The sequence below is a fragment of the Ochotona princeps genome, chromosome 4, assembly GCF_030435755.1.
Source record: "Ochotona princeps isolate mOchPri1 chromosome 4, mOchPri1.hap1, whole genome shotgun sequence".
In the NCBI taxonomy this organism is placed as follows: Eukaryota; Metazoa; Chordata; class Mammalia; order Lagomorpha; family Ochotonidae; genus Ochotona; species Ochotona princeps.
Window position 1 is genome coordinate 40754695 of NC_080835.1, and position 18117 is coordinate 40772811.

The following is an 18117-nucleotide window of genomic DNA, read 5'->3' on the forward strand; positions in this document are numbered from 1 at the left end:
CTTGAAAAGTTTTAAAGTTTAATTTTACTGGTAGGTGGCAGTGTTTTATTTGCTATTTCCCTTAGATGTCACCTGTTTTTGGCAGAGTGTGACATGTTTTGGTGAGAATGTTTTTGGTTTTTTCACTTGATGTCAAGCTACTTGTTTGGTTTCTCAGTGTAATTCTGAAATTTTTTTTAAAGCAGGCTACCCTAACTCCATATTATTTCTCTTGAATGTGGAAGTAATATACTGGATTTTAGAAAATGGATTTATTGATTTGGGGCGCATTAGGTTTGTTATGTATAAAAAGTCTAAATAACGCCAACTCATAAGAATAAGATAGTAGAAATAAACCTTGAGCTTCATACTTAATGTTAACATTTTTGTTATGTTGTACTTTATTTTGTGTAACTTGTTCACTATAATACACAAACATATATTTCGAGTCTATAAATTGATTGGCTGTTTTTATGCATGTATTTTTTCATTCAATAATATGTTGTGGCAATCTTTTATTTCAATGAGTATAGACATCAGGAATGTTTTTGTAATTAATTTGTTACGATGATTTTTTCAAATCTTAATCATATTAGTGTTTTTGAATTTTATGGTACAATTGCATAGGGTCTGGAATTTTCCTAACCCTTCTCAAAATTCCCAACTCCTGACTGATTTTCCCCATATTATTACAATAGTATAATCCTTCATAAGCAGTCATATGTCTATCAGTCTGTTTAGGATGATTTTTCAAAGTGACATTGTAAATTCAAAGAATATGAATATGGGAACTTTTACTACTGTTACGCAGCTGTTCATATAAATTGACTCAATTTATATTCCCTTCAGTGATACAAGATGGTACTTATTTTTCTCTTCCCTCACAAACACCAATTTTTATTCAATGGGATATTTTATTCAATTAGATATTGTTGGTGAATATGTTTTATTCACATTTTTTGACTATTTGAGAGAATAATGCTATCTCTTATTAACATTTTTCTTTTATTGTACATTTGCATTTCTTGTACATTTATCCTTTATACTTTTATGCATTTTTATTTAATTTTTAAAAGATTTATTAATTTATTTGACAGGTAGTATCATAATGAGAAATGGAGAGACAGAGGAATCTTAGATCTGAGGTTCACTTTCTAAGTGTTTATAATAGTCAGGACTGATCCAGGCTGAATTCAAGATCTAGAAACTCCACTTAGTGTTCCCTCATGGGTATGAGGGATCCCAGTATGTGGGTCTTCACTCACTGCCTTCCCAGGTGCCTTAGCAAGAAGCTGGATCAGAAACCAGTGTAGCTAGTACTGAAATCGATACTTAATATTAGACCTGGGTGTCTATAGTGGCAATCCAGCGCACTTCACCACAACGTCTTGTCCCTACGTTTTTATTTTGAAGTGTTTTAAATAATGCATTTAAAAATATTTAACAATTTAAAAATACATAAAAGAAGTGCTAAATAACATGGACCATGTCACCATCCATGGATAGATGTAACTGTCACCCTAGCTAGATGATTCATTGAGATCTTTAACATGAAAGGTCACAGATTTTTTCTTATGCCATTCTAATCAAAATATTTGTGTTCTTACTGTTCTGTGCTGTCCCTAGTTCATGACACTCTTGGCTGAATGAATGCATGATCATATAAAGGAGTAGAGCAATTGATGGATCTGAGTGTTGTAAGGATTTGTTTTGCTGAGCAGAGCAGTGATTTGTTCAGGGATTTCCTTCCGTATCTTCTCACTTTGTGTTGTTCTCAGCAACGAAGTGACCATGTTTAAAGGTAGAGTGACAACAGAGAGAGAAGACTCACAGAAATCTTCTATCCATTACTTTACTCCCTAAATGGTCGCAATGGCAAGTGCTGGGCTGGTCCAAAGCTAGGAGGGAAGAGCTTTTTCTGAATCTCGCCTGTGGGTGCAGTGACTTAAGCACTTGGGCCATTCTCTGCTATCTGTCCAGATGTGTTAGCAGGGACCTGGATTGGAAGTGGGTCAGCTGGGACTCGAACAGCACCAATACGGGAGGCCAGCGCTACAGCTGGACACTTAACTTGCAAGGCACTGGTCCCAGGAAATATCTTCTTTAGCATTTTCTCTTATCTCCCAGTCATTTCCCAAAAAATGAAGTGATGGAATGTACCATGTAGCTTGTTTGATTCCAGTGAATGCTTTTAAAGGCATGATTTCCAGAAGAACAATGTAAATATTTTTAAAATGTGCACCTGTTACTAACTTTTTGTATTGTGTGGAGTTTACGATTTTGCATATACTGTCATCGTATTTTGCTATATACCTTGTGGATAACTTCTTTGTGACGAAATTATAATTTGTAACTCTAAGAATAAAATGTGAAAAATGCCTTTTGTCAGAACAAGCATTACTTACTGGTTTTAGCACATATATGTCGAGATAGGGTTGTGTTATCCAAAACAAAATTCTGTTCTTGGATTCTGACATCTGAAAGCCGCGAAAAAGAGTGTAGTATCAAAAAGTTAAGGATAGAGTTACCTTCTGTTGACAAAACTTTCCTGTAGTTCCTTTACCCTGGGGAATGGTATCATAGCACTCCTGGAAACTGGTGAGACTGCAGTGGGGAAGATATGAAATGCTATTCCCACAGAGAAAGTCAAGTCCATTTCACAAATGTAATGGTGTACTAAACAGCGACGTGCAAAACTGTGCAATGCCCAGGTTTTATGATCTGTTAGTCTTGACTAGAAAATAGATGACGTTACCTGAGTCACTTAGATAAAAGTGAATTTTGAGGGCTAAGGAGGGGTTTATTAGATGTTTATTTCAGATCCCAACACCTGTAATCTATACTTTATTTATATTCTAATTGCATACTGGTTGCTGGTTCCTGAATGAAAATTATTTAAATCTGGTTAGCTCTAAGTAACCTAGATGTTTACTAGCTATATTTAAAGATTGCAGATCGAATCAAACTAATCTGCAGAATCTAGGAGTTTTTGACCTAAATTAGAAACCCAAGTTCATTATTACTTTCAGTTGAACACCGCTCATTGCCATCCTCACATTTTGGAAAGCATACAGCCTCAGTAACAAAGTTTCTTTGTTTTCATGGAACTAAAAATGTACTGTATTTGTACCAAACAATAAAAATAAACTACCAAGCTACCTTCTAATGCATGGGGGTTCTGCAGAGAGGAAACCATAGATATTTAGAGGCATAAAGTGACTCATTGTGCTAGTTAAAATGTTTTATAAGCCTGGCTTTGTGTGTTTGAGTTGCGTCTGTTCCCTGTTCAGCCAAAAGTAAAGTGTGTACAAGGAAAAGAATTTTGAATTCAGTTGTGGCTCATGCAGAATGCATGGTATACAGTCCAGGTATCTAATGAGTTTCAATCCTTTGTCAGGATAAAAACCGTCTCCTTACTAATTCTACCTGCAGGTAGTACTACTGAGCATATTCAGGATATTCTCTGTAAAGTTAATTCATCTGAATTGTAGAAATGAAATACGCGTTTTAAAACTGTAACTTCTAAAGAGGAAATAAGCGTTTTATAAGCCTATTTTCTTTTTATGTTAAAAATTCTCGTTTGTTTTTACTTATTTGCCCTTTTAACCACTTACTTTAGACTGACAATTTTTATAAGAACCATCTAAGATATTGTTTTCTTAGATACAGAATGATGCAATAACTATTTATTTTGGCATTGTAATTTTGAAAAAGAATTTTCAGAGTAAATGGGGACAATTGCTTGGGTTAAAATTAATGATTTGTGTTTAGAATGTATACTTCAATAAAATGTATAAATGCAAACTTACTTATCCTTTTTCATTTCATTATCTCTCCAAATTTTCAGGTCAATTTCATGAATTCAAAGGCAAATTACCAGTGATTTCTGGGTGCTGGGGCTGACGTTTTTGTGTGTGTAATTGTAAGTATTGGTTTCTTTTATGATTTTTCTCATTGCATAGTGAAAAATTACTATTTGCAATCAATTTCTTAACTTTTCCTTCCTGTGTGAATTTTTATTAGTTTCTTTGTAAAGGTTTTCTTAAGAGGAGTATTAGAAAAAAGTGACAGCTGATGGAAAAAAAATTGAGTTTTTATAATTTGCAGTGAAATAACACAATTCAGGGCCCACTACAGTAGGTAAAAAAAAAAAAAAATCTTACTTTTTGAGATGGTGGCTCCATTGTAGCATTGGTTTACCTTAAAGAGTCTAGTCTATATACACATGAATAATTTACTCTGATAACTTCTTATATCTTCTGGTTATCTGGACTTGAAAAGTGCTATGTGCCTGTGCTCTTAGAAAGATGTGAGATGATACAGAATTCAAAGAGCTGTCAGTACATGGGGAGATTATGTGCTGAGGAGCCAAAGACTCATTTGGTGAATATATAATGCAGATCAAAACTGTGGTATTTCTACCCTGTTTCCTATGCCCAAAACTCTAGTATATTTTAAACAGTGTTTGGAAGAAAAAAGGTACCCTTCTCTCAGGAAACAAGATAAATTTAAAGAAAAATAATACAATGAAATTCTAAGATCTATTAAAGTATTGTAAGTTAACTGATATATTTGCCTTATAGAGTATGTAGCAAGTATTAAAAATGTCTCTGTGAATATAGTTCCACATTTAAATAACTTGAGTTTAAAGTATATTTCTAATTGTACATTGTTGGAAACTGTATTTCCATTTAAGGACTCTTACCTTTGGTGACAGCAAAGACATAGGAAGCTCTTTCTTTGTTAGTATAATGCTGTAAAGAAGAGTTGAGAACATACTTTTAGGAGAGTCTTTGAAAAAAAAAACACAATAAATTACAGTTTAAGTGATTTAAGCAGAAAAGCATCAACAATTTAAGATCAAGTTTTTTTTATGTGGTATTATTACTTGATATAAGCATTTTTGAGCCAGATTTTTAAAAACTAGTTACACGTTTTAATATATTTGTAATGGTATAAGAATGAATAAATTGTTATTTTTATGAGATTGTATCAATTTACATTTTATTTAAAGATCCCATTCTTAGGTAACATAAATTTATATAAACTGCATGGTTCATTTTAATTAAATATTTGTTCAAAGTGTCCTGGTGAGGATTAGGAGGCAAAGAAGATGGAGGAAGAAATGTGAAGTATCTTTAAGGGCTCTTGGTGAAAACAGAGGTCTTAGGAAGCTGAGCTAATCTTTTTAGAACTCTAAATGAAGAAAAAACTTGGCACCATCTGAATTTTACCTTAGTTGCTTTCTCTTTTGTTTCTTTTCTTTTAAATTGTTCACTCATTTGCTTTAAAGGTTTTTAGGATGATTCAGTTTTTAAAATGATAATCATGATTGCCAGTTTTTTGACAAATATAGCTTTCAATATAATATAGTTTATGGTTCCATCACTCAGAGGCTCCGTTGCCTGAGTTTACTTCTTCCTTCACATCTTGATAAACATATACTAAATATGAATGGAAGTCATGCAGTTAGCTAAAGATTGCTTGTGACCTAACAAAGGAATAAGGACTAAAAATTGGAAGCAGCAGCATTATTGATATAGTTCTCTTATGGTTATTTTGGAGTTCAATTTAAAAAAAGACAAAACAGTGACATAGTAAGATCTTATCTGGCCACTTAGGCAGAAGTCATGCCAGTGATGCATGCCCAAAGCAGTTATTACTAGCTTTGAGCATTTCCACATGTTAGTTTAGTTCCTTTGGTCAGTGATTTCAAGCTTTGTGAAGACCAACTCCAGACTGAAAATCTTTTTATTATAGAAAAGTGCCGGTTAACATGACTAAGATACATCAAATAGAATGATTGCGGCATCCAGTCCATTTGCACTTTTAATTTTTTTAGAGTTATTTTATTTACTTCAAAGGCAGAGATAGAGGGGAAGGTGCACTTGGAGAGAGTAATGTCTTCCATGTGCTGGTTGACACCCTAAATGGCTGCAATGGCTGGAGCTGACCTCAGGGGAAGTAAATTGCCCAGAATTTCCTCCAGACCTTCCACATGGGTGGCAGGGACTCAAATCAGGTGCTATCTTCAGTTGCTTTCCTAGCCCCATAAGCAAGGAGCTGGGGTGGAGATGGAGCAGCTGGGGTTCAAATCATTATCCATACAGGGTACTGGCATCACAAGCAGTGGCTATACCCAGAGTCACAATACCAGTTCTGAGTTTCTGCTTCTTTCATTTGTTATGGAATCATCACCTCATCTATACTGATAGATTGAGGCAGCTAAAACAATAGAAATAGTTGTCTAATCTGGACTAAGAACAAGCAAATAGTATCAGTGACAATGGGTTCTTTTATGAACCCTTATTTCTATGTCCTGGAACTGTTCATCTGCTACATGATCTAAGGCAGAAAGTTATACCTGGTGGCCATGGGAAGGCTTCTTGGTAAGTTGTGAAGAAGCCGGTGTGAGATAAGGAAGGTGGGATATTGTTTTGCACATTCATAATGAATGGGAAACACCAAGAGTGTGTGAGAACCGATTGGAATCTTATCTACTTAAATCCTCTGCCCAGGTCAGAAGAGGAAAACATTGTCAAGGCAAATGGCTGTCTTTTAAGAAACTGCTTTTCTCTTTTCCCAAAGTAGATATTGTGTAAGAATATCATGTTTTGCCTGTCAATTTCATTTAATTTTTCATTTCTAATTAAAACATTATGTATTTCTGACCATTCAATTTTAATTCAGTAATAAATGAATATATGTGTTTGTATATATATATATATCATCAACTATATCTGCTTTGAGATATATATATATATAGTTTATGATATAGTCTGGCTTTTTGGATTACTGAAGCTATTTTAGTAGTTTGATAATGAATTCCTTTTTATAAAATTCTTGGTTTCTGTTCTTGGTAACTAATAGCAACCTTTTCCCTGAGTTTCTGGACAATTTTTTTTTTTTTTGGTCTGGCATAAAAAGTAATCATTGTCTAACCCCAGGCTTGAGGTATTAATAAATAACAACAGTATCTTAAGTTGGTATGACACTTAATTTCACAAACCTTAAATGGACTGAATTCCAAAAATTGTGGAATGAGTAAGAATTTCTTCATTTTGCCACAGTAGTGGGATCCAACCTAGAATTCATAACATAAATGCAGTGTTCCTTCTGTAACACCAAGTTCTTCTCTTTCAGAGATATTTTTTCCTCTTTCTGTTGTTTTTGATCACTATCCCAGTGTTCACTTAGTTACTATAGAAACATTTTTGAAAAATATAGAGAAAGTCAAGGAAGAGACTGTACAGAGCCTTCTGCCACTTCTTCATGTTTCTAGAGAGTTTGATTCCCTCTGCCTTTTTCCTGCTCCTTTCTTGCTATGTGTTTGCTGAAATGTTTTGAATTGTAAAGATTAATTCAGAAACAAACAAAAGGAATCATTTGGTGCAGTGTTTAAGATGTCATATTGGAGTGGCAGGATTCCCATCCTGGTTCCAATACTGATTTCACTTTTCTGCTAATGCGCACTCTAGAAGGCAACAGAAGATGGCTCAGTACTCGGGTCCCTGCCACAAGTGGGAGATTGGGATTGATTTTCCACTCCTGGTTATCAGAGGGATTCAGGGTGAACCATTGGATGGCGTTTCTCCCACTGCCTCCCCCTCCTCGCAAATAAGTAAAATAAACAAAAAAAAGTTTTTTTAAAAATCACGAATTCATGTATTCAGGTCTTTGTGATATTTTAAAATGGAAAGAAATCTGTTTCAAATTGAGCAGAGCCTAGACCAAAGCTCCCTCAGTGAGAACATCTGTGATTTTAAAGACAAGTAGGTCTAAGTGCATTATCTTTGAAAAAAGAATACTATTCCAGGCTAATCTTGACATAGAGCAGGTAAATAAAAAAGATGAGCTGTGAAAATCCACAAATAGGGCTTGAATGCCATTTTCCATGACAACGGGAGCTGCCCCATGAAAGCATTAATGCTGGGAATGTAAGGAATTTAAAATTGTGCCTTCTCAGTTTTACAGTTGTGTGCTCATGTTAATTAGAGATATACTGACATTTGAAGTATCTACGCTAATACACACAGCTACTATACATTTGTGAACTGTAGCCAGCTATCTAGTTTAATTGAAAGGAGTTTACGTGTCTGAAGATATGTATCCATTACATTTAAGCTTTTAAATTTTGTATATTAGTATCCTTAGATGTTCTTTATGCTAGCTCTACTTTTAGCTTCTAATTTATACCTGAAATCATAGCCTGGACTATATTTAATTTCCTGGTGGTGTTTTGGAGCAATATTGATGGAATTTTGAGGAAAAAAATGTTTTAATGGTGTTCTTTATTTGCTGTAATTTTGAATCTTTTCCCTCTGACTTTCTAAATTGTTAGTTTTTCTTGCAATCCTTTGAAATGGTCTGCCACTGAAATAAGGTAGGATTTAGGTTTATGGAATTTGCTTCACTGGCTAATTTAAGCACACACACAAAAAACTACTCTTTATGGTCACACTATGGCTTTAGCCAGAAAAGCCCAGTATTAGAGACCTTGATGAGATGAGCAGTGAAGAGGCATTCTGGTTTTCCCAGGATAGCTAAATTTTCATTCTTCCATCTTGATGTCAAACCATTTATTTTAGTTTTTGATTTGCAAATATGTTCATACTGGCTTGATGCCTCCTTGAGGTCATCTTTAACTCTAGAATTGTTCTTCTGTTTATTTTACACTTAAAGCAAGACCTTACATCTATTTTTGCAAGCTTGTATTTCTTAAGAATCTGCCTGTCAGGGATTTTAAACATAATTGTTTTGTGCTTGTTCTCTAATGAAACTCCCACACTTAATTTTTGGACCAATCCCTGAATATTACACAAGACCTGTTAGAAAGAAGCTTCCTTTTTTTTTTTTTTTTTTTTTTTTTGAGCACCAGAACAAGCTGCTCTAAAAAGGTCTGTAATACTCTGGACTTGTTTCATTAAACCATTTTACTGGCATCATTAAAGCACTGGGGCCTGGGACCATTAAAACTTACTCATTACTAGTATTATTATAGTCTTTATTACTTTTTTTTCCACTGTACCAAGTTCCTCTCTTCTTTATTCTTTCATGTTGCTTACTACATATTGTGCCATCACAGCACATTCGGTAATTTCAAGTTAATTGCTCAATTATCAGTGATAGTCATGAAGCACTTGAAACATGCGCAGTGGAAGATTTTGAAAAATTTCAAAATAAGTTGGTGTGTCATAATCGTAAATGTGAAACATGCCAATATCTGCAGGCATAAAAATACACAGCCTGAGCTAGGCATTTCAGGGAAGGCAAAAACCTGCTCTTAAAATCAGGGCTTTTGTCTGGCACTGAAGTGTTTCATCTTTGCTAATTTCAAACAACATGTCTAAATTTGGTTTTAGTTTACTTTTCATCTCTAAAAATTTGGTTGTGGTTTATAAAGGAAAAGAGAAGTGTATTGATTCTGTTTGAATGTTTTACTGGAAATTCACCATCACATATTCATTGTAAAATGAAAATTGCTGTGAGATTGATCTATGTTGGATGCAGATAGAGGAAGTGAAATAATCTCTTTATTTCTGTTCTCTCATAAGGCAGTCCTTAATCAGGGGTAGTGATAGAGTGAAGGTTGTGTATTAATGATTTATTGGTACTGAAAAAAAAAAGCCAAAGCCTTCAGGACAGTTACACTTTGGGGGCTTTGATTCTTCCTCAGTAAAACCCCCAAATGCCTTTAAGATAGCTTACATATTATGGCAAAAAAAATTATTGCAACTTTTTTTGACAGCTAGCATTCGCTTTAGAATTTTCTCTAAACTAGTATAATGCCAACAGCTCTTTTTTAGATGCTGTTATTGTTCTTTCACATTTTTGTAGTACTGTAGTAAAGCTGAATTTACTGGCAACGTGTGAAGGTGGAATAGAACTGCACGGGAGTCAACATTAAAATGATTGAGTGCCTGTTGGAGGAAAAATTCTTGCTGACTTAAGATTGGAAACGATGTGGGACTTTGGGCAACTTTAAAGAACTGATAATAAATTTGAGTGTTTTCTTAAAACATGATCTTGTTTTTAACCAAGATAAGCATAATTATCTGCCAGTATTCTTATGTAACTTTGGTTAATACCGAAAGATTTGAATGTATATGGAGAAAGGGAAATAAAGCCATTATTTGAAGTGAGTGGTGGTTTCAAGCATCTATAAGTCATGAGTACCAATAAATGTACTAAGTAAGGTATAGCTAGGTACTATTTTAAGAAATATTGATATGTGAAATATAATCTGTACTTAGGATAAAGTCAACTCATATGTTCACATGTTTTGATGGAAATATTCTAGTGATTCCAGTTTATAAAGGTTGAACAATTAGCAAAATTTAGTTTTTATACCCTACATGTTATTTTCAGCATTTGGCTGTGTCTGAAATACGTATTTTATGTTATTTTATAATGTTGGTATAAGTGATAATGATTCCACCAAATTTTGGCCAACTTCAAAACAGAAAAATGAGAGTTAAATATTGAAAGTAAAGATAAAAATTTTGTACTTTCTGCATATCACTTACGTATTTCTTGCTGGAGCTTTTCAAAGATAAGGGGTAATTGCTCTGTGAAAAAATTAATTTCCAAAGCAGCATCTTCCATAGATGACTGGCAAAAGAAACTTAGTCATAATGTGCAATCAGTAGAAGAAGTTTTTTGTACAAATGATGTAATGCTTGTTGTTGTTATTGTTTGCTTAGCACTAAGGGCTTGGCACCGCAGTCACAAGAGAAGAAAAGATGGTCTCTGCCCTACAGGCTTAAAACTTGATATGTTACTAGAGAGTTTCTGTGGGTGGAGTTTTCTTTGGATACAAACTGTACTGGAGTTAGCTCTTTCTTTTTCTTTTCAACTCAGTTTCATATAAACTTAAGTGAATGAACTCATTAAATAAAAACAGATTTCCAATTTTTATTTCACCTCTGGGCTCTTTTATATTTTTGGAGCACACAAGTACAACAGAGAGGTATGTTTGACAGTTAATTATTATTTTTCTCTTTTTGATCCTGGCATCATAGATAATTAAGGAACAGGATTAATGTTACCCAAGTCCTCAGTCCTATAACTGCCTGCATTAGACAGAATATAGACTATTTTCTTGCTTAGACCATTTTAGAGCTAAGACATGCTAATGATATTCATATGGCTTGGTTTTAATGACTGACATAATGTTTTTGAATTTTGTTGAACAAAACAAAGAAGTAATCCAGATATACAAGTATTGTTTCTCATGTAAATTGTGTTTTCTTGTTGTTGTTAGGTATTTATAACATTATTCATTAGAATGGGTTGTTTTAAAGGTGAGATTTGTCTCACATAATTTGATACTTGCTTTGGCACTAAGTGTATACTCACTGTTGGCTGAAGCTTTAATGAATGGAAATATTCTCAATTTTGTCCTGATTGTGGCAATACTCAAACCCACAGATTATGTTGATTCTGTGCCTTGTTTTTTTTTTTTTTTTAAGATTTATTTTATTTTTATTACAAAGTCAGATATACTGAGAGGAGGAGAGACAGAGAGGAAGTGGAGCTGCCGGGATTAGAACCAGCGGCCATATGGGATCAAGGCGAGGACCTTAGCCACTAGGCCACGCTGCCAAGCCCTGATTCTGTGCCTTGTTAACAGTTTTTTTCCCCTCCAAGTCTTGCAGCCACAGGACAGGTAGTTTAGAGGCACCATTTGAGAAATTGAGATGTGAAAAATGTGGATATAACTACAAAAATTGAATATCAGAAAAGCTTGAAACATTTTTGAGAAGAAATTATGACAGGACAAATCTTCAAAATATGAGTCTTTAACTTCACTGCAGTAAGTGAAAGGGAAAAAAAGACAAGTATGTGACAGAAAAAATGATTAAAGTAGAATCACAAAATGGATTTTGGGACCATTTATCAAGATTTGGGAATACTTATTTTACTCAAAAATTGTAACTTAAAAGTATTTATACAGTTTTTTTCCTGTAGTTTATTTCAAGCTTACTGATTTTAATTTAATACACTATAAATACAGTTATCTGAATTTTAGGAAATATGTGTCTCCCTGGGCAAGAACTGATAAGAATATTTACTTTTTTTTTCTGGGTAAGATTATTGTGGAAGTATATGAAAATAGTTTTATAGCTAATTTTATACCTATCTATCTATACCTATCTATCTGTCTATATAAATATAATATCAGTTGTATGTTTGGGAAATCTTGAAAAACTTTAATCGGGCCTGGCACCATAGCCTAGCGGCCAGAATTCTTGCCTTGAATGTGCTGGGATCTTATATGGGCACCAGTTCATGTCACAGCTGCTCCACTTCCTGTGCAGATTCATGCTAATGGTCTGGGAAAACGGTAGAGGATGTCCCGAAGCCTAGGGATCCTGCACCCATTTCTGGGAGACACAGAGGAAGAAGCTCTTATCTTTGTATTAGTTCAGCGCAGGCCATTGCAGCCACTTGGGTGGGGAGTGAACCAGCAGACAGAAGATCTTTCTGTCTCTCTTTTCTGTAGATCTGACTTTCCAATGAAAATAATAAATAAATTTAAAAAAAGAGAAAAGCTCTTTCATTGTAACTATGACCGAGAAATGTCCTACAACCACTACAACAAAGAATTATGTGAATTAGTTTTCAAATATGGGATCTGATATTTTTATCTTTGGGGTTGGAATGCTCTTTCGAATCTCTTTTTTCTAAAGTGATTTATAGCGTAATGAATCCTTTCTCTTCTCCTTCCTTTCTACTTTCCCATCCTTTTTTTTCTTTCTCTTCTATCCTTTATTTCATTTAAATATAGTTTTTTTAAAAAAAATTCTGTATGCTGCTTTCCAGGTTGTAATTATGATGGTAGTTCAGAAAAATTGTGGAAAACTGTAATTAAAATATAAGTTATTTTAGCACAAACATTTTTGAAGTCTATTCCGTGCAAAAAAACTGAGGGAATGTTGGCTTTAGTTTACCATCATGAGGTGATAGATAGGATAATGGATCAGAGAAAATGGCTGCAACAGCCAGATTTAGGCAGTCTGAAGCCAGGAGCCCCTTCTGGGTTTCTCATGTGGCCCCAGGACTTGCCCAGGTCATAAACCAGGAGCTGGGTTGAAAGTGACACACCTATGGGGTGGGATTCCAACACTGCAGGCAGAAACTTACGTGCCATGTCACTGTCCTGGGCCTCCAAGATTCATTTCTTTGCAAGTCAGAGAGAGGGCCCGGCGGCATGGCCTAGTGGCTAAAGTCCTCCCCTTGAACACTCTGGGATCCCATGTGGGAGCCGGTTCTAATCCTGGAAGCTCCACTACCCATCCAGCTCCCTGCTTGTGGCCTGGGAAAGCAGTCGAGGACGGCTCAATGCTTTGGGACACTGCACCCCTGTGGGAGACCTGGAAGAAGTTCCTGGCTCCTGGCTCTGGATTAGCACAGCACTGGCCGTTGCGCTCTCTTGGGGAATGAATCATCAGACAGAAGATCTTCCTTTCTATCTCTCCTCCTCTCTGTATATCTGACTTTGTAATAAAAATAAAAAAATAAATCTTAAAAAAGAGAGAGAGAGAAATAAGAGATGAGAAGAGAGCAGAGGAGAGAAAGAAATTGATTCATTGACTTTCCATTGGTTCACTCTCCAAATGCCTGCAACATCCAGGTCTAGCCAGGCCAAAGTCTGACTCCAGGAAATCTATCTGAGTCTTTGATGTGTTCAACCAGAATCTGAGTACTTGGGCCATCAACTGTTGTCTTCCAGGTGCATTAATATGAAGCTAGAATGGAGGCACAATGATAATGGGATATGAGTGTTAGAAACACCAGCCCAACATACGCTGTGCCACAACCTGAACCTTCTGGTACCATCTTAGAAAATATTTGAAAGAAAGAGGACACATCCCTATCAACTGATTTGCTCCCTATATAATAGCAAGAGGCAAAGACTTGGACTGAAGCTAAGAGTTAGGAATTCAAACCAGGTCTCTCACATGAATGGCAGGAGCATAACTACCTGAACATTGTGCTTTCTAAAGTGTGTTTAGCAGGCAGCTGGAATTAGGAGCCAGAGCTGAAAATTGAGTCGAGGTATGCCCATGTGGGATGTACAAAACACCTGTCTCCTCGTGCCATCTTTTAAAAACCCCTTTGTGTACTTCTGACTGATTCTCAGAAAGGGAGGAAATGTAATAAGTATGAGAGTAAATGCAAGGTTTGTCTGATCATATTGTACAGGAAGATTTAGGCTTTTAGTAATGCTGTGTAGGCTTGAGAGCAGTATGTTGAGGGTTACGGATGTGATTTGGTCAAATTGAAAGTGGGTATATCCAAGATATGTTGAAGAGATAATATTTAAATAAATAATCAAATAAATGATATATATGTATTTGTGTATGTGTATACATATGAATATATATTCATTCCCTATATATTCATTATATATATAATGAATGAATATATAATGAATTATATATATTATATATTACATATTATATATTATATAATATATAGTGAATGAATATTCATTATATATATATATATTTTTTTTTCACTCCCAAGGGACTACAAGAAACAAAATTTTTGTAATGTGAGCCTAAACTGTCTTTACCAGGATGAAATTACAATCTTGAAGCTTTGGCTATATGGGAATTTGTCACATGAATCCACCTGATTTACTTGGAATCATGCTTAATATCATAATGAGAAGTGGGCAGTATAATTGGCAGTCAACCTAACTTCCAGCTTTAAGGATATAATTATCTGTGTTCCCAACTAAGGCAAATCCTCTTCCAGCGGCAACTGTTTTCTTCCTGGTAGAGTTCTTAGTATCAGTTGGAAGCGAATTCACTTCCATAGATACATACTGAGTATTAACTGTAGTTAAAGCATGGTACTGGATTCTGCATTGGAAGCAAATTCAGATGCTCAAAGTCCCTGTCCTCAACAAATTTAGGATTTATGCATAGTTCTTTAAGTTTCCCTTTTGTGTACTTGGTGTCTAACCAACCCAAACCTGGCACAAAGGAGGAGAAAGTGCTAATCAGGTTGCATTGAATGCAGAAGAGGAGATATGCAAAAGAAGTGAAATATGATTACCTATGAGGAATGTAAGTACTTAAGTAAAAAAATGATCATCTAGAGAATTTAATGCATTGTCTTAAGACAATGTAAATTAGGAAGAAGTTTTTTTTTTATGTTCTTTGAAAGTTGGACAGAATTTTGTCAGTGGGGTTGGGAAAGAAGAGAGGAGTATCCTGTTAGTGAGAGGATTAACTTGAGCACAGGTATGAAGTAGACAAATAGGAACAGGTAAAGATGGAAAAGGGAGCAAAGAAGTTCAGGTTGACTGAGGCATATGGTATATAGGCTGGAAGATTTAATGTGATCATATCATGCCTTGTGAGAATAAACCAAGGCACTTGTTAGATGACTGGGAGACATCACTGCCAAATATTCTAGTGTTAGGAACTTTGCTTTTGAGAAATTAATTCATCCAGTAGCTGTTGTGTTCTACACAGAGGAACTCAGTTGAGGGTAAGAAGTCCAGTCACAAGTATCAAATAGCACACTGCGGCTCAGCCGCTTCAGGAAAACCACGCTGGAGCCTCTAGTACCAGGTGAGGGTGATTTGAATGGTGCCAGCAGTGATGTTCCTCACGTGCTGGCTCAAATGTTTGCTTTGTTCATCCCTCCCCCAACCCATTACCAAACAGCTTCTGAAGCACATCTTCAGCCAGTTGGTATCGAGCCATTTTATCAAGCTTGGCCACCCAGCCATCATTTCTGTCACCAAAAACTGATTCTGTGACTATAGCAAAAGCCTTATTATTATCATTTTTTTTTAATCCTGGATTTAGAAGCAAAGTACTTTCTCTTAAGGTGACTTCTGGATCTCATAGATCAGGACTATCTCCCAATTTCTCTCACTAGGACAGTATTTTGGCTGAATTGGGTTTCCTTTCTTGAATATTTTTAGCCTTGAGATTATTCATTTATATCTTGCCATTGGAATTATTAGCTTTCTTGATTTCAGGTTTCTTAATATTTGCCTTCGGAGCTTTTTCATCTGCCGTCTTGTAAGAGAGTCCTTAAAATAAAAAAAAAATATATATGTATTTACTTGAGAGAGAAAAAGAGATAGATACACAGAGAGAGAGAGTAATGAAGACAGGGAGAGAAAGAGAGAGAGGGAGAGAAGGGGAGCAATACATAGAACAGAAGAGAGATTCTATCTCCTGGTTTACTCCCCAAATGCCTGCAACATCTGGGGTTCAGTGAGAGTGGTACTCAACCCAGTTCTGCCACATGGGTAGCAGAAACCCAGACACCTAAGCCTTCACCTTTGCCTTTCAAGATATGAATTATCAGGAAGCTGAAACTGGAAGGTAGAGGTAGGAACTGCACCCCAGGTACTCCAGTGTGGGAAACAGATGTCCTAACTGTTAAGCTGTCACTTAACTGCTGGGCTAAGCACCTCCCCTATTATGATTATAGTATATGTAGACTACTTAGTGATGTCAGTATGCTTGTCTTTGATATGACTATGAATACAGCATATCAATTTATTATTTGTTTTCTATTTTATTTATTAATAGTTTATTTTACATTTTGATTATTTCCTTTTCACTGCATACTTTGCTTCTAATTTGCTGCCTTTTTTTTTTCCTGGTTTATTAAGTCAAAAGCTGAGATAATTGATCTGGGAGCCTCTTTTAAAGTATAGGTGCTAGTGCTATAAATATACTTTGGCTTTAGGTGCATTCCATATTTTGATATATTTAGTTGATATTTTCATTCAGTTAAATAGTCTAATTTCCATTTTAATTTGTTCTTTGATCCATTGTCATTTAAATGTATATTATTTTGTTTCTTAATATGTGGCAATTTTTCCAGATATGTTTGTGCCATTGATTTTCAATTTATTTTCGCTGTTACTGAAGAACATATTTTGTTTCAATTTATTAACACTTGCCTTATGGCTTAGAAGATGGTCTGTATTAGAAAATGTTACATGTAATCCACAAAAGAATGAGCATTCTTTGTTGGACGACATGTTTTTGTAAAGTTAGTTGACGGAATTTTTCAAGTCTTATTTGTTTTCCTATTTTTTTGGCCTAATTTGTCATTTACTGAAGGAGAGTGATTTTAAATACTCTAATTAGAATTCTTGAAATTTTATGGTAATCTCTCTTGCATTTTGAAACTTTTATTAGGTAGATAAGTTTTAGGACCAATTTTTTTGTGATGAATTGTTCCCCTGTGACTCAAAAAGAATTTTTCTGTTCTAGTATTATTACTTTCCCTGAATTGGTTTTTTTCTTTTACCCACTATAGGTTTCTCTCAATTTTATCATGAAATATATTTTTTTAATCTTTCACTAATAAAGAACAGTATTTTTTAATAAAGTGGATTTGTTTTAGACTGCATGTAATTATGTCTTGCTTTTTAAATCTAGTGTGATAATCTCTGGTGTTAATTTCAATGTTTGGATCATTTACATTTATTGTGATTATTAATGTGCTTATATTTAAAAATATGATAATCCCCATTGTTTTCTGTTTTGACATAAGGTTAATATTTTCTTTTCCTTTTTTTTTCTTGCCTTATTTTGAATTTCTTGGGAATTTTTATGACTTTGTTTAAATATTTTATTGGATTAGTATTTTTAGTGGTTGCTTTAAGATGCATAGCAACCTTATACAACTTATCACAATATTATCAAGTAATATTATTGTACTTCTATGACATGGGAATTTTACACTGGTATATACTTCCATTTTTCTCTCTCAACCTTTGTAACATTTTTGTCTTATATATTATTTCTATATATGTTACGAACCTCAGAATAAGTTTTATCTTCCCTTGAACAGTAAATCGTATTTTGAATAGTTTTAAAAATAAGAAATAGTATTTTGTATTTATATACAATCTTACCATTGCAAATGTATTTTGTTTGTGCACAGAGTTTCATTTAATGACATTACTGATTGCCTGAAGGATTTCTTTAGCATTTCTTGTGAGATAAGCTGTTGAATTAATGAGATATACTTCCATGCTTGTATTTTTGAAAAATCTTTATTTCCATATAAATCTTAGATTGAAGTTTTCCTTTTTGTTCAATGCTTTAAAGGCACTATTGTCTTGCATTAGTTTTCAAAAAAAAT

General features: G+C 34.6%; 1 protein-coding gene across 5 annotated transcripts in view; it reads left to right on the top strand.

The window, feature by feature from the left end:
• SOX6 (SRY-box transcription factor 6) overlaps positions 1-18117 on the top strand; it is a 595708-nt gene that overhangs the window by 101387 nt on the left and 476204 nt on the right. For all 5 annotated transcript variants that reach the window (XM_058663306.1, XM_058663317.1, XM_058663314.1 and 2 more), the window contains one exon: positions 3827-3901. The gene's annotated coding sequence lies outside the window, so the exon portion shown is untranslated. The remainder of the gene's footprint in view (positions 1-3826; positions 3902-18117) is intronic.